Source organism: Gambusia affinis, linkage group LG21 (assembly GCF_019740435.1).
Source record: "Gambusia affinis linkage group LG21, SWU_Gaff_1.0, whole genome shotgun sequence".
Taxonomy (NCBI): Eukaryota; Metazoa; Chordata; class Actinopteri; order Cyprinodontiformes; family Poeciliidae; genus Gambusia; species Gambusia affinis.
In genome coordinates this window covers 9,015,469-9,037,162 of record NC_057888.1, presented here as the reverse complement: position 1 = coordinate 9,037,162, position 21,694 = coordinate 9,015,469, and the positions used below count along the sequence as shown (strand labels likewise).

Here is a 21,694-nt window from a genome sequence, read left to right as displayed (position 1 = left end):
AAAAAAAAAAAAAAAAAAAGACAACTTGCCATATCAGCAAAGCACACATAAAACCTGCGAGACAGTTGAGCTTGGCCAAGATGCCAAAACTGGTGATGAATGATGAATTTTGGGGGCTCTCAAATGGGTGTAAGGGTGAAAGCTCGTTTGTCTTTTTGAGAGGAAAACTCATCTTCTGTCTTTTCATCATGTTTCCCAGCAGGAAGACTGAGGTTGATGTACTCGCAGCTCAAACAGACACAACAAATCACAACAACATCTTATGATTCAGGAGCTAACAAGTTCATTTAATTCAGCAATTTAGGAAGTGAAGCTCATTTAGCTTACCATAGCCACAATTCAGCTTTTCAGAAAATCTTAATTATACAGAATGTCAAGAAAAAAGAATACAGAAATGTCCATATTGCAAGTTGCTGCTGGGCACAGAGGCATTTAGACAGGTTGCTTTATTCGCTGTCTTTGCTTAGTCTGCATTGATGCATCTGGTGTCTCTGATATTTCTCTTAAAAATAAACGATTCTAAATAAGTAATGAATAAACGATAAGATTACTTCTCTGGCCAGGGATCTTTTAAGCATGTGCTGATGCATGTGGCAGCGTGAGTACGTATCAAGTCTTGCAGGAAAATGAAAATCCACATCCTAATCTTGAAGAAAGAAGCAAGAAGAGTTCTAAAAGTTCAACTCTGACTGACCCTGGACTAAATAAAACCAACACCTGTAAGTGACATGACTCACTATGGAAACTTCAGAGTACACCTTAATCAACTTTGACTCTGTGCTTCTCCTTTACACTGGTACCTTGTTTTACAAATGAAATATAAAATGCTCTTACATCTTAAAAGAACCATCGAGGTTCATCCAACATAGGAAAGATCCTTTTCTATCTTATTGATGTTGCTTGTGCAATTTTTGCGATATTTTTTTTCTTCCACTGAACTTTCAAATAACATGTTTGAATATGGTCCTCTATAAAACTTCTACACCTGTAACCTTCTGTGGCTTATCCAACTTATGCCGGGTGTCCAGAATTGTCAGGTGGGCAATTTTTGCGCCAGCAATCTTAACCTGGCTAAAACAAAACATATATTTAAAAAACAAGTTTTTTATTGGTCTTACATGATATATTATCATTTTCAGTGGAACTGCTTCTTTATCTGTAGGCCATAATGACATTCACTTTCTTAAATAAATAACTGAAATAGATTCATTTATCTGTTATATTCTGACTCTTTGAAATCAACTGTAGTAAAAATAAATATGTACAATTTTTGTTGTACCTTGATAAATTAAACACTAAGTTTGACACTATGCTTAACATTTCCAGAGGCAAGAAAAAAAGCAAATAGTCTTCAGAGTTACAGAAAAGATCCAGGGGAAATTGTGAAGATAAAATAGAAATAGTCACTAATTAGGACTCCCTAACAAATTTTACAGCAGCTAAGTCCAAGTTTCCTCTGACAATAATGTTTAATTTGAATGGAGGAATGCAGAGTCTTCCTAGTAGGAAAATACTGCAATCAAATTAGATCCAAACGAGAACAAATCCACAATAAATCTGAAGCACAAGAAGCTACTTTGATGCTACAGATATCATCTCTCTGTAATCTAAAAAGACAAAAAAGGTTCAAAGGTTGAGAAAAGTTCAGCTTGCTTGGACTTTACAGATCCCAGACAATTAAAATGACAGATAGTGTGAGGACAGTGTCTTGTAAAAACGTTTTTTTTCCCAGTTCACCCTCTCATGATCTGACCCTCAACACTCTCCTCTCCCCCCATCAGCTTAATTAGACAAAGCCACACACACATTAGTGGCTCCCTTTTTTCTCTCCCTTCTTTCTGTTTTTTTTTTTCCAGCCCTGTACTGAATGGTTGGCTGAATTTCAGGCCCCCTCACCTCCCAAAAATTAAAAAACAACTATACAAAAACAAGCAGCTTTCAGAGCCAGGGTCAGCATCAGAAAGTAGCAACACTTTAAGAACAGTGAGCTGAATGAAAAACTTCCAAGTCCCGGTATAATTAAAGACAAAATTACATACTGCAAGTGTGGAGACACTTCTTAAGTAAAACAAGTTTATTTCCATCTGCATGAATCCACAGCAGGAAAAGACAAATAGAAAAATGGGGTTATGTTTGAAGACGAAACATCCGTGCTTCTATCAGCTCTCAGCGAGAGAGTATGTTATTGTATCAGATGCAGCTACTCACCCTGAACTCTTTCTGTAACACAGTGTTTCCTGATAAGATTTCTTTTTCTTTTCCCACTGGAAACAGCCACAGCGACACAAACAAGCACTCTGCTCCCCGCAGCCCTAAAACTTTTTGCTCTCTGCCGGCAGATCTCCTGATTTCCCCTCCCAACCTCTCTCTTGCTCTTACTTCAGCACTTCCTGGGCTGTTGTTTATGCTCCAATCAGGCCATCCAAGAAACTACTGCTAGCCCCTTCCCTTTTCTCTCTCTCTCTCTAAAAAGTTGTTTGTCAGAGGCTTGTCACATGCAGGCGTCCATCCGTTTGTGTGTTCCCTCCGAACTTTAAAAGGTATTTTAACCTCTTGCCACGGTTTGGGAATCTGATTGTCCTCCGTCACAAGACCAAGAGAGAAAGGGTGAAGGTGGAGGAAGGGCTTCCTGCTAAATTGTCTTAGTGAGACAGATACATTTTTAAGGCATATGGGAAAAGGAGGTGCAGTGTTCAGTTAGGGCTGGGGGTGTGTCTGGAACTTTCTCTCCAAATCCAACAGCTTGTTGTTAAAAACCACAGCCGACTCAACCCTTCATAGCCCCTGCAGAGCCTCAGCCTCTCCCACAGTCTGCCAAGAATTTTCTCCATACTGCCCCAACCCCTAATTTAAAAACTTTCAATTATTATTTCCCCAGCAAGCTAGCCAATGTTCATTTTAAACAAAAGAAGAGCTAAGGTGCTACATGTGAGTACAGAACAGTAAGGGCAGGGGAATGGACAACACAAACAAGCTAATAAGAACTCTCCTCAGTGTGGTGGATATTACTGAGTGAACAAGTATCAGTGACTTGTTTAAAATTAAGCTGGAGGATGCACAAAAATGCAAGAAGCCAACTAGAAAGGAAACTATTTTCTACCACAAGCCTTGGATTCTTTCAGGTTCTTTCATTCCTGGAAGAAAATCTACTGTCATGGAGGTTCAGCCTTAAGCAGTGATCTCTATTGTGGCCAAAGCTACAAATAGAGTGAATTAAATCAAAGAATATTCATGTGTGAGAATGGTTAAAACCAAAATCGAACTGAAGATTACCGACAAAACTTTTACATTTCAGTTCACAGAAGCTTGTTTAATCCAATTCAGCTTGATCAACTTTGCAAAGAAAGGGCAAAAATATTCTGGGTCTAGATCTGCAAAAGTTGGTAAGTTTTATCCCAGTACACCTGCAGCTGTTCTACAAAGTATTGACTTCAAAGAAGCTGAAATTAAATTCATCCCATTTCAGATTCTATTCATATTTGTAATTTTTATCCACTTCATAATTATGCGCAATTTCTTTGTTGGATGAAATGAAATCCTAATAAATGCATTGAGATTTGCAGTTGTGATAAAATGTAAAAATATTCAAGAGATCTGAATACTTTTACATGGAAGATTGAAATGACCAAACTGAGCCCCTCTATCATCTTTCCTTCAATCCGACTGTACTAATTTCACCCCATTCCTCCTCTAACCTCTCCTTTCATCCTGGTTTGAATACAAGCCTTTCAGCCATTCAGCCAAGACACATGGGCAGATTGGTGTGCTTCTGTGCCAAGTTGGATTCAGGAAACGTTCGTCTAGTTGTTTAGTCTGGGCACCATGTGTTGGAGCAGAGGCCTCCCTCCTTCACCAAACCCCTTTTTTTTCCCCTTTGGCGCAGAATAATAAAACCTTACACTGACAGACGTGACCTGGACAGTCACACAAAACAAAAACACTTTATAGCAGCGGCTAGTACAGAACGAAAAGCAGAAATGTGCAAAGATGAAATGTGCTGTCACTCTACCAGTGGTTCAGATATGCAGGCATGAAGGCCTTATGCATCAGCATTTATTTCATCATGTAATAATGGGTGAGAAAGACATGTTGACTCAGAATGAGAGACTTTTATGGAGCAGCAAATGTGTGTTTTGTATGGGTGAGACTTAACTTTGTGTTCACATCTGTGCTCTCACATTTGGTTTTGTGCTGCTGCAACATTGAAGTTCCTTTTCGGATTTTTATTGTTTCATCAAAACTGCAAGTGGGTCTCACTTTGATTAATCTCTGAGCGTTAAATCCTTCCACTGCTGAAAGGAGACCCAAACAAATGCCAAAAGGAGACAAAATAAATCAAAACAGTTGGGGATTGAACTGTTAAAAGAGCAGGTGAGGATTTTACCTCAGGCTTTTCAGCTCAGTGTCTGAATCTGTGCCAATCTCCTTCTGAGAAGTCAACCCTTCAGTCAGTCACCACAGTGAATGAGCCACCTGTGAGACTTGGAAGACCTAGATGGCACTTGTATTATTGAACTTGTGTAAATAGGGTGAAATGGTGAGCGGTTTGAATAGAATAGAATAGAAGTACTTTATTCATCCCAGCAGGAAAATTACTTTCTGTGATACAAACGGGATGCAGAAAACGAGACCGAAGAGCTTTATGATCTCTACTATGAATAAATAGTAAAACTAATCTCAACATTTCAAAGATGGAAGAAAACATGAGCCTAGATGAAGCTGAATGAATTGATTTAAAAGATGAGTCTTATTTCAAGTAAAAATATGACAGAATATTTTTTGCGTCATCAGCTAACATGCAAAAAAAATAACTAACAGGCAATAACTTGTGTTGATGTCTGTGTTTAATTGTGAATGTTCGAACATTTTGTATGGCATACAACAGGGCTTGTGTTAAAGCCAAAATTATTTACCATGCATTAGCCTTAAAACTCTCCCAAGGAGTCATAGTTTCAGAGTGATGCAGTCTCTAATGAGCGAGGAGATGACAGAAATTCCCATCTTAGTGAGGAGGTGAGGTAGACCCTGTTGCTAGGTGTGATGCTGTCTGCACTGCAATTGGTTCTTCTTCTTCTTCTACTACTGTTTTACTGGTGGCTGGCAAACAACTTAATGGAGCACATTTGGTCCACCCAGTGGACCAAATGTGCTCAACACATATAGACAGGCCCACTGAGTAGTCTTTTTCTATAATGGAATTGAACACTGAGGTTTTGAGTAAGTGGACATTTGTATTTTGACTGCATTCTATCCTAGACTGCTGGAAACATGCTTATAAAGCAGACTGTTAAATCTGCTGCCATTTTGAGTTTCTCGCGAGCAGGATCTAAACAGACTTTGATTAAATAAATTAATAACACATTGAAGTAATGAGAATGTGAAGTGAGGGGTGTGACATCAGAGCCAATCTGTAGAAATGAATGTGGCACTATGAGGCCATCTGACGGTCCTGTAGCCTGCTGCTACAGTGACACAAAAGAACAATGAGACAGAGCTCACCCAGTAACCACCACACAGGAGGTCAGATGAGCCTTATGACTTTGTTTCCGTCTCCTATTTTAAGTCGTGTTAAATTAAACAAGTAAAGGTGAAAAAATTGGCAGAGACTGGGGTTAAAGTTGGGGTTGTCTGGAAGTATTGGTGCTTCAAAATCTGATCAAAGGATAAATCAATTCAATAATCCCAGCTCAGTTCTTGTTCCCTATAGAAGAACAAGATATTACAAAAACTGTAGTATAATGTAAAAATAAAATAAAATGTAATGTTACTCAACTGATTGGAGTGACATTAATATGATGATTTTTTTTTATTTTAAAAAATCATCCAAAGCAATTGGAGAAATTAAAAAAAAAACAATTGCACACATTTGTAACTTGCCTTTTCACACAGGTTTATTTCCAAATAACATGAAAATTGTTAAAGTGACACCCTTTTATAAAGCAGGCGATAGAAATCATTTTCCAAACTACAGACCTGTTTCTTTGTTATCTCAGTTCTCCAAGATTCCAAGATGAAAGACGGAAGAGAGGAAGGACTTGATAATACTTCAATCAAATCTAAATGTCACCTCTCCAAACTTTTGTGTATGAGCCCTAAATGTATCCCATTCTACCAGTGGAGGGTTACAGTGATTTAACGTCTCCAAGCAGTAAAACATTTCATCCTAAAACACAAGCAATAGAATAGTGGGTTTGAACGTTTATACCCATTATTCTATACCCAGAATTGGCAAAACCATTATACATACAACACAAGGGGATATCTATGTATTAATACTCTTAGGGAGGAAGGGGCAGGGGGACATTCAAATTTGACGCATTTACCTCTTCCTGGTTTCGAGTTTGTTGGCATTCTGTAGTTTTCAAACATTTGCATCATTAGTTTGATATTAATATAGATATACCCTCTGTCATGCACCCATGTTTGAAGAAAATAGTCCTTTGCAGGCCAGCTAACAAGCAGCTATATTTTTCTGTGGGCATTTTCCAAAAAGAGGGATAATTCTGTTTGCAGACGTTAGGCAGCTGCATGCAACTTTGTATTTTTGCCAGTGTAGTGACTTAGTTTTGCTGTCATTCCAAATGTTTTAACTTCTGTTAGTTCCACAGTCCATGTGCAGGATGAAGCAGACGTCAAAATGATGCACAACGCTACATCTCCAGTCAAAATTTCATGCATAAATAAATGTTTATGCCTGCTTATTTAAAGTTAATATATTGGCTAAAATTGAATTCATCAATAGAAGAAACCCTCATTTCAGATATCTACATTTAAAACCGGAAGAAGACAAATGTGTTTTAGATTAAACGTTAAAATTCCTTGTCATATTTAAATGATGATCACGCTGGGCAGGTTCTCGTCGGAGAGAACTCAACAAGAATCTTGTCCAAGCTGTAACGTCCAAAGACCAGGGCATTTTCTGCTCAATCAAATTAAGTCACTGGCAAAAATGGAATGGTTCACATGAATGGTTCACCAGTTATGAACCTATTTTGTATTGCTTATCACCCAAAAAATACAAAATACATCAAAATTGCAAAGCTGCTGCTACATAATAAAATGAAGACAAGTTCTACAGGTGTGAATATTTGTGCAAGGCACTATCAACCTAAAGCAGGGGTCTCAAACTCCAGTCCTCGAGGGCCACTGTCCTGCAGTTTTTAGATGTGCCACAGGTACAAAACACTGGAATGAAAGGGCTTAATTACCTCCTCCTTGTGTAGATCAGTTCTCCAGAGCCTTGCTAATGACCTAATTATTCTATTTAGGTGGTGCAGCAGAGGCACATCTAAAAGTTGCAGGACAGCGGCCCTTGAGGACTGGAGTTTGAGACCCCTGACCTAAAGTAATAATGGGTGGGAGAAAGCAGTAGAAATGCTTAAGCGAACAAATAAGGGAACCAAAATTCAAGGCACACATGTAAATCATTGCAAGTGCAGCAAACCATAGTTGTAAATATGGGTTTTGTTGTCATAGAAATGTAGATCTAATAATGTTTATAGAGTAATAAAAGGCATTTAGCCTAATTGTGTTTGGCCCATGAGTGCACTTTTGTGCCTTCTGGTGCAAGACAAGAATGATTGGGCTTAATAACATCCATTTAGCATGGCAAACACTAACAAGTATGAAATATTTATCAGTTGTGCCCGACAATGTCAACAGAAACATTGCTTTCACATTGAGCATGGGATTTACAGCAAGCTGAAGAACTTCATCCATCTAAAAATGTTCATTACATGGAATATGTCTATGAGGACTTTGGATATAAAGTAATTTGCTTATCTATAAATGCTCACTTTATTGGTAATTTTGAAAGTGTTTTAGCTGTGAATAATTGATGATTTTGAGCTTCACATTAAATGACAGATGTCGCCTCGTGAGCTGTTGGCCTAAATCAGCAACTTAACATACTTCTGTCGACGTTTCATTGGTGCAAGGACTCGCACAGTACGCCTGTTAAAACCTAATTTCAGGGGATCATACAATAAACAAATGCATTATGATATTTGCAGCACAGAGAAGCATTTGGTCCCAGACACAATTAACATTCAATCTGCTAAAGAACATCGCTTTGACTGCTGTCTGGTTGCATTTGTGGCATTTTTCAGGCTGATCTTTGTGGTGGATGAAGGGGTCAGAAAGAGGATTTTAAAGAAACTCTGCAGAGGTTTGTGTCCAGCTGAACGAACAGTAAAATGTCAGAACAATGTCATAACATTGATCTACAATAAACACTGAAAGGTCTCAACATATTTCTCAGTGTTCAGGAATGCATGCAGCTTGGATCGCACTGAGGGGAGTTGAAGCTTAGTCTTTGATTCAGAGATATTTTCTTTAAACTAAAGCCTCATTTAGGGGGCGACAAAGGGCTTGTTTTGTAACTTTTCAGAAAACTGAAGAGACAGGATTATGTAATTTTTTGTTAGCATGCAGTTTTTTTTTGTTCTTAATTCCTTGAGAAATAGATTTATCAAATGTTGGAAACACCAAAGGTTTTTCTTGTTAAGTTGGGTGATTTTTGTGAGAGGTTCTTGGTCTGGAGGAAGCTTTGCAGGTCAGGGCTGTCACCAGAGTGTCAAAACTCAGCATCTGTTCTGTGAAAACAACAAGCCTCCAGGGACAGACCACATGTGGAACCATCCACATAGTGTTACTACCATCACCCGATTGAACTTAACATGCAACAGCACCTCAAAACAGCTGCGCTATTACCTTCTTAATCCTTTTATAGACTTGTGATAGCAAGGTGGGAAATCTACCACATTCTGCACTCAAAGAGAAAAAGAAAGTTTTATTTTTTTTTATGAAATCACAAAGTCAATTCTCAAGTTCTCTGTTTTTTACACTAAAATATGTACTCTTTGGGTAGCCTTGTTTTTCCCTCTACACGATTGTTATTCAATTAATTTACTATATAAAAAGAGATGTAATGGCACGTTCACACAGCAGAAACAATTGGATACGCATTTGATTAAGTACCACATATGGAAGTGGCACAAATCGGATTTTGCTTTTGTGTGTGAAGACCGGAATTGGAATGCTGTGAAAAGGTCAGATATAGATCCCATATTAATAAAAAAAAAAAATAATTATAATAATAAACATTCACTTTGTGCAGAACAACTGCCAAAGTGTAATCATTTGAATTATTGTTTTGCTGCTGCTTTACTTTTAAGTACTCACCAAAGGCACAAAATCCGATTACATATTCTAGTTTTTTTTAAAGTTTTTTTTATATGATTTCGACTGATTTAAAGTGAGAGGGGTGGGAGAAAGAAATGAAACAAACAAAAAATAAGATGAAAACTTTTATTCTGCGTCACAGTTTTCTGAAAAAGTGTCAAAACCTCCAGCTGGTGATTACAGTTAAGCAGAAATCCCCTTTTTCACTCTTCCTAATCTTGCACAAAAGTGCTGTGTCAGTCTAATCACAAGATTTCGCAGAGGAGCTGAAAAGCATGTGAGTCTCACCAGTGACGTCATCTCACAGCCAAACCCTTTTATGCCCCCTTTTGAGAGAAGAAAAATCCCCAGATTTCAGTGAGTGTGGGGACAGAATATGTTTGATCCCTGCTTCAATGTTTCTTAGTGTTTGATACTGTAAGAATGTATCAGAGACGCTCAGAGGCACAGGGCGGTTGCCAGCTCAGCTTCCCTGTTAACGGAGTGAAAAAGAGAGAGAGAAACTTGGCAAAAGTGAAGTTTTAGTCACATCCTAACTGAACAAGCTGTGCTGGCGGGGATAAAGTGAATAGGGTCATATTAAACTCTATCAAAACAAGACCAAGAGAGAAACTGCAGGCTAAACTGAAAATCCAAGAAGCCGTACACCTGGGGGCGCTACTGTACATGCTAGGAGATTTTGTACTCATCGACCTGGTGTGAAGGGAAATCTATCTTTTTTATTTAATGTAAAATATTTTACAACTGTTTGTTGTAATTTATTGAAGTTGTAGAAAGAATTCAAGCTATTAAAATGTTTCCATATGGGCTAAACAAGCTTGTCTGAAGCAGATAGACTCTGTGAAAATATATTTCAAACACCCATTCCCATATAGTTATGGAGTTTAAAAAAAATACTTTAGTTTTTTTCTGTATTAAACTAATTAAAAAAAAAATCTAACTGCTTTTATTACTAAATATAAATTCAGTGACTGAAGATGTACGCAAAAATGTAAAATTAACACTAGCTGACAGTAAAAAGTAAGCATGTTCAATATGCTTACTTTTTAGTATTATGCTTTTCAGTTTCAGTGCATTTGTTAGAGTACTGTCAACACTGAATACAGAAAGGCGATATGCTTCTTCTGCAAATGGAAATTAAAATTATTTCAACTCCTCTTAAAACGTGCACAACAGACGCAATATTCCTATTTTCCAATTTGAAAGCATAGTCAGTATTAGGATTGTATGGTGAAACAATAATGAAACAAAACAATATTCAAGGTAACTTGCATGTCTTTCTGAAGAACCAACACCACACAAAGAGTCACTATTATGCATTTGTATCTGTTTACATTAAAAATTGACAAGATTATTGTAAGTTTATTGTTGGGACCCCCATAAGGTTGAATGCAACGTTAGAAACCTGGCATATTGATGTTAGCTTCCTACTTAGCCATCTTTTCTGCTCAGGTAAACAGCCTTCACTGTACTATTTATTTTACCAGCAGACCAGATGACATCCAAAGAAACTCAAAATTATCTGAAAAGAGTGATAGATGACAGTACTCTTGTATCCAGGCAATGATTTGTGTTTTTAGTGTTATTTGTTACTGCAAACATTTTGTAGTTTCAAGGAGATTGAAATTTCGGAGTTTTTCTTCAAAAGGCTATCATCCCCAGCTGACTGACAACTTGAAGTAACAACAGGGAGAAAGGCGGGCACTATACACTATACCCATACTGTCAAGGGCATGTCATATAAAAGTGCTTAAATCACAGAAATAATGTATGAAGAAATTTACTTTTAAATCAAAAAACAACCAATGGCTCTTCTCAATGGCATCAGGGGAATATAATTCTGATTTAAGGAAAAATAAAAAATAAGATAAATAAGACATATGTGAGAACAACTAAGAGAGTCGTGAATTAGTTCGATAGCTTTTTCCAAATTGATCGCTTTTTCTAAATTGGGTGTATAATTTCGGAATCTCAGCAAAGAAATTCTTATGGTTTCAAAGCAAGGAGCGGAAGTTAAAACTTTACATAGGACATGTTAATTACAGCAAAGTGTCTGTTGCTTTGGAGCCAAATGTGTTCAATTTAAAAAGGAGTCATTTATCTCTGGTAAACCCAAGGTCAGGCTCTGAACTTAGAACCAAATGCTTGCCTCTGAAATTATTTGTGTCTTATTAGTACTACAGCGCAGAGGGGAAACAACCTTATATACTCTCTGACTGAAGTGAAGCTCTGGGAATAGCAGGACAACTCTTTATCTTTCTAATTAATATGTGAACAATGTTATTTTCAGTGGAAACTTTAAGTTCTAGCAATTTAAACATCACATTCCATATTTTTGACTCAAAATATTTGAATAAAGTCTTAATTACTGTAGGTATATGATCAAAGCCCAAAAGCAGCACAGCTGATAAACATTTAAACTGAGATGCTAAACTCCCCCTGTAAAAGTAAATAGCAAACTGGTACTTTCAGAAAAACCCTGCATTAGTAAAAAAAAAAAAAAATTCTTGAAATGCACTAAGGAATATCTGAATTAAAAATCAATTTATATTGAGACAGAAACTGGAGAAGAATGTTAGCATTACTTTACAGCAACAGGAATTTCTAGGGAACACAATTTGTCTCATCATGCAAACCTAAAGCAGACATTTGCCAAAACAGCCCATGGCTCATCAGTTATTATTTACTACCCACATATTGCAGACTCTGGCAGTCATAAAATGGGGCACATTCCAGTAAAAATCTACCAACCAGATACTTCAGGGGTAAATAAAAACCCTGAAGTATCAACTCCACTGAAAACTGAAGTCTGCAGGTAAACACATCCTGCATTCAGCCTCCGATTTAAAAGACTACAATGCAATTCCAAGTAAATTCAACAAGAAGAATCTGAATGAGTATGACACTACAGAGCCCAGATAAAGATCAGAAAAGAGCTCTTATTCTGCTGGTTAATATATTTTTTGTCTTTAAGGTCTGTTTGGTTCTGAAACCATGAAGTGAGGGTGACACAGATAATTTTTTTAGAATGCTTAAAGTAAATATTTTTTCTCATTTACTTCCCATACTATCAGAGTTAAAAAAAATCTAGAGTAAAGATGCACTAAGACATGTCCTGGAAATGACCTGGACACTTAATCAATGAACAGACTTTTCAAAGTTTGTCATAAACTTTTACCTGGCGATGGGTTTTACAGATCGTTGAAGGGAATTGAAGGGAGCCCTTTCAAACAGCCATTTAAAACACTGTCCCATTAATTCATTTATTCTCGTGAATCCAGTCTGGCCTGAGATTTTGAATTCATCTGAAATACTGGAGGCACATGAAAGTGGAGTGCACAACTTAGGTGACGTCATATGGTATTTGCACATCAAATAAGCCACACATGTGTTCTGCTCTACTCTTCCTTAAGGAAAGGATCTATATAACCCAGAATAAAACTGGTGCATGGGCAATTTTCTCAGTAATGGGCAGACTTGATTTATTGGGTATTTCTTACATATTCTGCTAATAATCAAAACGTTGGTAGAATATAGTTACATCTAAAGTCAGTCAAGAATAGCTACATGCAGAACACAACAGAAGTTCAAAGGGCCATCATTCACTGTGCTTTGACATAAATAGTGAGCCTTCAATCAGCAGTACTTCAGTGTCAATGAGTTTCGACCAGCAGAAGCTTAAAAGGTCAGTTGTTCCAATGTTACAGTCTGTATCGAATAGTCTCTTTCCTTCAGATGGCGTGTGTGAAGTGGAACAGACCTATAAACATAATTTATATGAAGACCATGTCACAAAACACTTAAAGCTGGAGCTTAGCTGCCTTCAAGCCATCTCTGTGTTTGAAGTGTATCCCTTCTCTGAGCTGCCAAACAAGGTAGGGAAGGATTTGGAAAAGGAAACTAATGAAAGGGTTAGCCAGTCTTTGCAGCTTAAATGTGGTATATGGAAATGAGAGATTTCTGTGTGACCTTAAATGCAAAAAAACAAATGCCATGGGGTGGTCTCCTGCTGCAAAACTGGTATTCTTCAAATCAATGGGATTTTACCGATTGGTTGGTGACACTCTACAAGTGAACAAAACTACCAAATAAACAGATTTACAGAGAAACAAACCATTTGGATAAAGATTGCTCATGCCAGAGATGCATCTAAAAGTTTTAGAATATTGGTGCTCAAGGACTAATACTAGGAACCACTGAACAAATGTTCTGCATTATATCTTCTCTGGCTTCTTTGTACAAACATTGTTCTATTAAAATGCTAAGAATACAGAAGAGGAAACATTTTAAATAAGATTGAACAGCAACAAATGTTCCACTGCATTAAATTAATTATCAAATCTTAGTGTATTATGAAGTTTCTTTCTTTTACAAAGAAGTGCTTAAATATCCTCACTTGATAACAGATCAAGGTGTATCATCAAATAGTATTTTAGGAATTCTGTTTCCTTTCATCTTAGTTGTTTGGTTGTAGGTTGCTGTCAGATGTGGTTTGTTCACAGTTTGCTGTCATTTTCAGTGCTAGAAACTGGGGCAGACAAGGGCACATCCGAGGCACTAAAAGCTGCTGCCGCAGGAAAATGGCAGAGAAGACAAGAAACTAAATTTGAAAGGAAAATACAGAGTGACTGTGATGATTCAGACACCCATAATGCTTCTATTGGAGCAACCAATTACAGAGAAAGAAGTGTTTTGTTGTTTCATTGTGGGCATGACATAACACAACTTCAGGGACACATTTTTGCCCTCCTAAAGGTATCAACAAAAATTAAGCAAGGACTGCCTTCACTGTACTAACCTTATGTGCTAGTTTTATTTTCAATCCAGAAAATTTACCTACAGATATATACATACACCCACACACAAAGATGTGATAGATAGTTCCCATCTTTGATACTCTAGGGGTTTACTGATAGAAAGTAAAAACTGCTTTAGATAAAAGGAAAACTTTATGCTCACAAACAACAGTTGTGATCACCTCAGTGCTGTAGCTGTTGACGCCATTAGCATTTTCTGATCTAGTCTTAGAATTAACTGATATATCCTCTTTCACAGTTTGGGTTGTTCATTTCATTATGTCCAAGACTCTGATAGTTTGTCATAGCCCTATATATATAAAAAAAAAAAAAGTCTAATGAGAAGGATATGACTCGAAACACTTTTTTCTTCAGATAGGTGTATTACAAAAATCACTTCTGTGCTTTGAAACACATCAAGACTATTAAGTTTCCTGGCTTTAAAGTAGGATTAGCTTTCATGTAAACCAAAAGCCTTGATTTTCAGCTCAACACAGCTAATTAGGTAGCTTTACTTGTATCATTTATGTTGTTGTGTAAGAGTAGGTTGCTTGGCCTTAATCCATACCTTAAATGCATAATGTAACAAACAACAAATCAACATAACATTTCACATGCTATGCACAAGGTAGATTATATAAGACTTCATATCATAAATCGTGGTTAAAAAATTAAGAACTCAAAGGCAGGACTAAGAGGCTACAATCAGGAAAGTAAACAATCCAGGAGTTCTATAACAGGAAAAACAACTTAACAAAAGCAGAAAAAGCTGTGAAATATGACTCTAGATCCAACAGTTTGGGGAAAAACAACCACAAAATGGCAAAGAGCTATCAGAAGAAAATATGGACTGAAGGGAATAATTACAAGGAGCATCATGTAACAACAAACAGAAACCTGGTTTCTCCATAAAACAGGAAGCAAATACAACAGTGGACGCAAAAGCTTGTCTTTATGGGAGATTTTTTATTTGATTTTTGGTTTTGAAGTAAGGTGTTGATGGAGCTGTTATCTGCAGTCATTGACTTACCAGTGGTCAAATGTTCTCAGAGTGGTGTTAGTATGGAGAAAAGCTCTCACCAGAACCCTGTGGCCAAGATAAGGATAGTGTATAGTTGCACTTTTGAAAATTTGTACTTTTGAAAGAGTGCGTGAGTGTGGCAAAATTCAGAGGTGCATCACCAGGCACCGTGACAGCGTCCAAGGCCAACACACAGGAGCTGGGATGGCACTATTAGCGTGTGCCCTCCTGGGCCTGGTTCAATGCGTGAACTATTAACCTAGCTTTACAAAGTTGATTTCTTTTAACTTAATACAACTCCTGTCACAAAAGGTTCATTATTTCTTTTCTCAATAAAAATGTCACTGCTGCATTAGATGATTATCTACATATAACTACGATTATTTGCAGAGAAGATGGTGAACAAGCACATTTTACAAGGGTAGCAAATAGAAATAAATGAAAACATAGTAATTGACTTCTATATGAATAAGATTGAAAGCAAGTTGCGATAGGTTCAGAAAGAGAGTTGCAATGGGTTCAGACCATCAAAGAGTAATCATTTACACAAACGTAAGACCAATTCAGTGCGGCAGACCAAAGATGCATATTTTCTGAACTGTGGGAAGAAGCTGGCATACATATTTACAGGGCCCAGCTGAAATTTGAACCTATAATCTGAACCATGCCACACTGCCCACCCAGACATAAATACCACTTTAACAAATATTGAATGGATAAATATTTGCAGTTTCAAAAGGTAGAGCCACATTCTGAAACATGACGGTAGGAATACAGTGGGGATTATGGGAAGGTAAAAAGGCATCTAAAAATGTATGCTGTGGATGGCTAGACAGACAGATGGACAGACAAAAAAAAGAGGCAAGCATCACAACTACATTATCTAAAGAAGAAGTAGATGTCATCCTCATTCCCCAATAATACAACACAAGCGAATGAATGATCCAAGCCAAGTATCTTTAAAAGGCTGGTAAAAACCCCAGTATTACCTAGATAGCGACATATTTTGAGTAATTATTGTTTATTAGTAATTATAGCAAACTATGTATATATTGATATGTTAGTGTTGTATTTTTTCCTGCATCAAAGCAAGACATTTCTGATCATTTGTGGATCAAATGGCTAATTATAAATCTTAACTTGATCTTTCAAAAGCCCATCCTTTCTATTAACTACATGGTTAAACATGTTTTGCAGAAATGAAACAATCTTCACATTTCAGTCAAAGAAGCTCAAAAATCCAGTACTTTAAGAGGTTTAAATTTAAAACATATTACGTAGAAGTCTGCTCTAAAAAGATCTGACGTTGAACAAATATGTCTACGTGCTCTGGCTCTAGCTTACAGTCAGAAGAACAGACAGACATGGATGAATACATATGTGTACGCATCACATTTGCCTGAGAGGGAAAAGGAGCGAAAGAGGGGAAGTGGAAAGATATCGATTTCTCTGTCGACTCTTTGAGAGGAAACCCTGAGGGAGCCTTTAAATTCACTTCCACCCTTCAGTTGGCTGAATTAACTTCATTTATCCTTTGGACTAAAACACAAATATAAAAAAAGATCTATCTTGCAATGATATGTCTAGATGGAAAGAATTTCACGCTGCATTTGGAATTTTTGCTTTGATCATTTTATACCTTAATCAAGCCAATGAATGGAAACTGTGGAACAAAAATACATGCAAGATGTTGATAAATAAGTAAAGACCTTGCACGTGAAAATCAGAGAATCTGTGACTGAAACCAATTACATTGTTTCATCTTGAGTCTAACACACAGAGAAACCAAATCCTCTCTACTGTTTTTCATTGAGAACCAAACAGACTAAGGATCAAGAGAAAAGCCTTGCTTCCCTGAACTACACTTTAGAATCAAAACATACACACACCAGTCCCAATAAGAAGGATTTACAGTAGACACTCATGAGTGGCCACACAACTTTAGTTCTTTCTTCTTGCTCAGCGAACCAGTTATTGTCCGTTTGTGTTTGGCAGATGAGTCACATCCAATCATCTTCTGAGCACAAGCCTCAGGACAATGAACACACCATTAAATCACCTATAGTCCATTGCTTCTAATGACTCATTGGACATCTCTTCAGTTGCTGGGTACTTATTGACAAACCAAGGACAAAGGTAAGTTGTCCCCCACAGCTGTGAAAACATCCTGGCATTGTGGCTGCCGCCTTTGAGGCATTTAGATGGAAAGCCCTGTCCAAACTCTCTTAATTGACTTTTTTCTCCTGTAGAAGGAAAAAAATCTTTACCTTTAACAAAAGCAAGAAATTTAGAGGGTTAGAGGTTCAAAAATTGATTTGAGATAGTCTGTCTCCATTGCACTGAATGTCACTTGTTTTACTTGTCTTGTTGCTTTTCTTATTTATTTATTTTTTATTTCTCTCAAGTTCTTTAAGCACAGAAATCAGATAAGCAGAGAAGTGTTTCTGCTTTGGATACATACAATAGCAAGTGATATGGGTTACAGTAACAGGGTTCCGTTTCAATATGATTGAGTTTCTCTCTTCTGATTCTCTTTTTAGAAATCTTTGCAGCTTAATATTGCAGCTTTTTTGGCCTTTTTGATAGAAAGAACTGAGACAACTTTGGTCAAATAGAATAGTGCTGTTACAATGTCTCTGTTCTTCCCATGTGTGCTTATTTATTGAAAACTGCATGTTTCACATGTCTAAATATGAGGCAATAAGAAGGATTTGGATGAATAGCAATAGTGTCTTTGTAGCATGTTTGTCGCTCTTGTTGAAGTCATGTTCTGAATAATAAATATACACATTGGTAGCATTGCAATGTTCAAAGCATGAGGAAAAGGTTGCGTCTTATATTCTGTAAATTAAAGTAATTTACTGTGTCAGATTACTGAGCTGTTTTTAAGCTGAACCATCGCCACTGTGCTTGTACAGTGAGATTTGTTGTGCTAGCATGCAGTGCTAGACCAGTGCATAAACTGATGCGTTTTTATAGAACTTCTTACTTCTAGTGGAGGTACAGTATGTGGCAGCAGTGCATATCCAAAAAGGGTTAAATATGACGAACATTCTGATCAATGACTCTGAGGTTCTAGCTAGCCTGAGTTATGTGAATTGAGGAACCACAGATATGGTTTATTTTCAGCACCCATTCTCAAACGTGTGCAATATAAATAACTAAAACTACCTTAATTATTTACTCTGGTGTGCTAAATTTGCAACTTTATGCTGTCAACATTTGCTTGCTCAGACCATCCAATGCCTCCTGCTTATTTTGCAACAAGTGTATGTGATTTAGCAAATCTTCTCAGTTATGTGCAACTAAATATGAACATGTAGGAATAACTGAGCATAATTCACATAAAACCATAAAATGAGTTTCTGATTGCTTAATTCAGAGTAAAAGCAGGGGGTTTAGCTTGCAATCAACCTCCCACTTACTGACAAACTATCAAGACATTCAATTCAAATACAAAGACGGGAAAGATCTTTTAAAATCATTGAAAATCATTATTTTCTGCCTAGTAAAGAATGCACGCTTAAGTCTACATGGCCTCTGAGATAGAAGTGGTTTTAAAACGGATTTGTCAAAATGTTCAAAGGTTTTTCATTAAATTTGACATGTTATGTCAGCTATGTATATAAGCTGCTGTTCTGGACTAATTTGGTATTTATTTTTGCAATTCTATAGTTGTCAAAGATTAAAATATCTGAAAATGATGGGTTTTTTTCTTCCTGTTTTTTTAGAAATTGATTTTATCTCCAATCAAAGATTCAGTGTCAAATAAATGGATGAACATATTCCAATTTTAAAACTCATTGATATCATACTAAGCTACTTTTCAGCTTTTTTTTCTTTTTAAGAAACAGTCACCAAAATGTCCGTTACATATCAACACAACTTTTACAGTAAGTGAGCAAAACTGACACGATGATCTCAGCAGTGAATATGTCAAAGTAAATCTCTCACCAGTGAATCAAACTGTTACAGACACCCAGGCGAGTACAACAAAATATCAAATGCCTCACTAACCTTTGACACTTTAAGACAAGCTGAAGCAACCCTGCACATATTGATGTGGTTACACAGTTAAAAGCCAGACACAGCAAAAACACAAGTGTGGGTGCCTCTTAAAACAAACTGTTCTCAGTCCCTTTCCAGTCATTCAGAGGTGAGGTCATCCAGAATCAGAGATTCCCAGGGACAAATTGCTACCTGGTGGGTCATAAAGTCTAAAGACTTTAATGATCATACACATGATGAAAACATTAAGTTTGTCTAGACCGAACAAAGCCCTGGAGCTTTGATGATAACCAAGACTGATAGGGAGCTAAAGACAGGTTGAGTCATTATCAACCAGAGACTGTCCAAACATTAACCTTTTCAAATCCCTGTACCAACTGATATGACTTTCCAAGTTAAGATGCTCTCATAAATACACTACAGCCTTGAAGTTTTTGTTAAAATAACCTGAGGAAGTTCATGTTGAATTTCAATAGTCTATCAGTCATGCTGAAACAGAAGAAAACTGGGTTTCATCTCTTGCTTCTTGAAGATGTTTGCAAGATTTTGGTAGAGGTAAGATGGTGTGGGGGAAATTTTTTTTGTCATACTTCAATATAAATCCTTAGGTACTGTTGCTGGCCATATCCATCCTATATGACCTCAAATCATTTCAAACTACTTTCTAGAAAGTTACTATTAGTTCAGTGTAATCCAGTGGCCTCCAGAGTTGCGAACAGAGAACCTTTGGGATGCGTTAGAACAAGAGATATGCATCAGATATGTGTAATTGACACATCAGCCGCAACTGGGTGTTGCAGCAACCGTGTGATGCTTCAACCTGTGTGCATGATGTTCCAACTTGTTAGAAACAAGGTGCACTTAAAACAAAATTGGCCTGTGCATTCCTATGCACTTAGGATATCCTCAGAATATTGTTTCCTTTGTCAAACCTCAAATGAAATGATTGTGTTTCTTTTCCACACTCTTTCACTGCTTTATAGTCACCCCTATACTAGATTAACAGATGGGATTTTGCAACTTTTATTTTTAATATTTTTATGTTTTGCACATTCATGACAAAAGTGCAAAAATCAATTCACCTCCCTTTGGCTAAAGATATTCAGGGTTACATAAGGGTAAAATCTTGGCTCAAGAGTCAAAATGGTGTCTGGTGCTCACTGCATATCAGAGACACTTTGTGTCTGTCGATGTGAAGACAAACTTTTAATGTCAGCCCATGTGTCCTCATCTCACATATGTCCATCACAACATTTGATCACTCATATGATGACAGTGTCTAGTATGTATTTGGCTGCAAAAAGATTATACAGAGAGGGGGGGAAGGGAGAGGTGACAAACTTCCACAATGGAGAGCTAAATTCAACTACAACCTGTTTTTCCAAAAGCATTTTTTACTTTTGTCACAAATTAATTCTAAACAAATGCTGAATATTTTTGAATAGAACAATTTTAGATTGGAATCATCCATGCGTTAGCTCATCTGTTACAACACATAGTCAGCCCAACAGAAGAAATTGATTTGGGAGCTCACTTGCAAGTAAGATTGCCAGCTTGTTTGCTTGCCTAACACAGACACATTGGTGAGGCCAGAAATTTAACCTCATCCCAAAATAGAAACTGCAGTGAACAACACAACAAGCACGGAAGATTTGTAAGAATGGCTTTATAAGTGTGTGGGAACAAATTTGGCTATACTTACTTCAAAAACACTGCTCCGTACACATGATTGGTCATTGAAACAAACTGCATTTTTGTAACTTCTGCTTTCATACCAAATGCATACTGTCAATTCACCAGTTAGAAGTACAAGGCAACAAAATACAAATTGCATCTAAGCAAAACTGCATAAACAATGATTAAATAACCATCCTAGTGGATCCTGGTTTGCATTAGTAATAATGTGAACAAACTTTGGAAAACCAGCTCAAAAGTAGAAAATTTGTGTTATGTAAGGCTTCAACTCTCTTTCCTTTCAAAAGCTTTTTGAAGTTTAATAAATATTGTAAAACTTCTAGCTCACCAAAATAGCATCAATTTGAGGGTTACTGCAGAATTTAAAAATATACATATACCTGAATCTATGCTTAATGTTACACACTGTCTGGAGCAAATCTATCAAACGGATTTCCCTCTTGGTGGGGGATTTCACTTTAACGGCTGAAATTGGTTCCTTTGGTGAGCAGCAGTCATCTTTGAAGCTTTTACACAGTGGAAATGTCACCTGCCACACACACTTATTGTCTGACAGGCCTATGTGCAACAGCTATGTTTGACTTGTGGGCTTGAGTCATTGCTACTGTCAAGCCTAGTGACTGGAATTATTTCAGGAATTGATTATACAGGGACTTTAATTTCAACACTCAGTTTTCTATAGAGGTCACAATATAGCTAATTATACTGCTAACAGCAAAATGTGTTTCAAATGCAAAAACAAAGATACCACTTAACAGAGGTTGCATTAAGTCAAGACACTGTATTGCACAAAGTTTATACATCAAAGTTATGTGAAATAGGTTTACTTTGTTGAAAGTTTCTGCAGAGAGTGTGCTGCTGATGCACTGCCTTTTCAACTGAGAACTTCAAAGGTACTGTCCAGAGATATAATAAAGTTGAGCAGCCACTGAAGTAAAACTCCTACTTAAAAATGCACTGCAGAACAGGCAAATGTAGAGAACAGTTCATT

General features: G+C 37.0%; 1 protein-coding gene across 22 annotated transcripts in view; it reads right to left on the bottom strand.

Annotated features, from left to right (window-relative positions):
* Positions 1 to 21,694, bottom strand: part of si:ch211-285f17.1 (sickle tail protein homolog) — a 116,137-nt gene that overhangs the window by 71,572 nt on the left and 22,871 nt on the right. The window contains exon 1 of one of the 22 annotated variants that reach the window (XM_044105290.1): positions 2,209 to 2,375. The exons of 19 other annotated variants lie outside the window; for them this stretch is intronic. The gene's annotated coding sequence lies outside the window, so the exon portion shown is untranslated. Of the gene's footprint in view, positions 1 to 2,208; positions 2,376 to 21,694 lie in introns of those variants that run through there. 2 more of the 22 variants (XM_044105277.1, XM_044105276.1) reach the window with 2 other exon arrangements.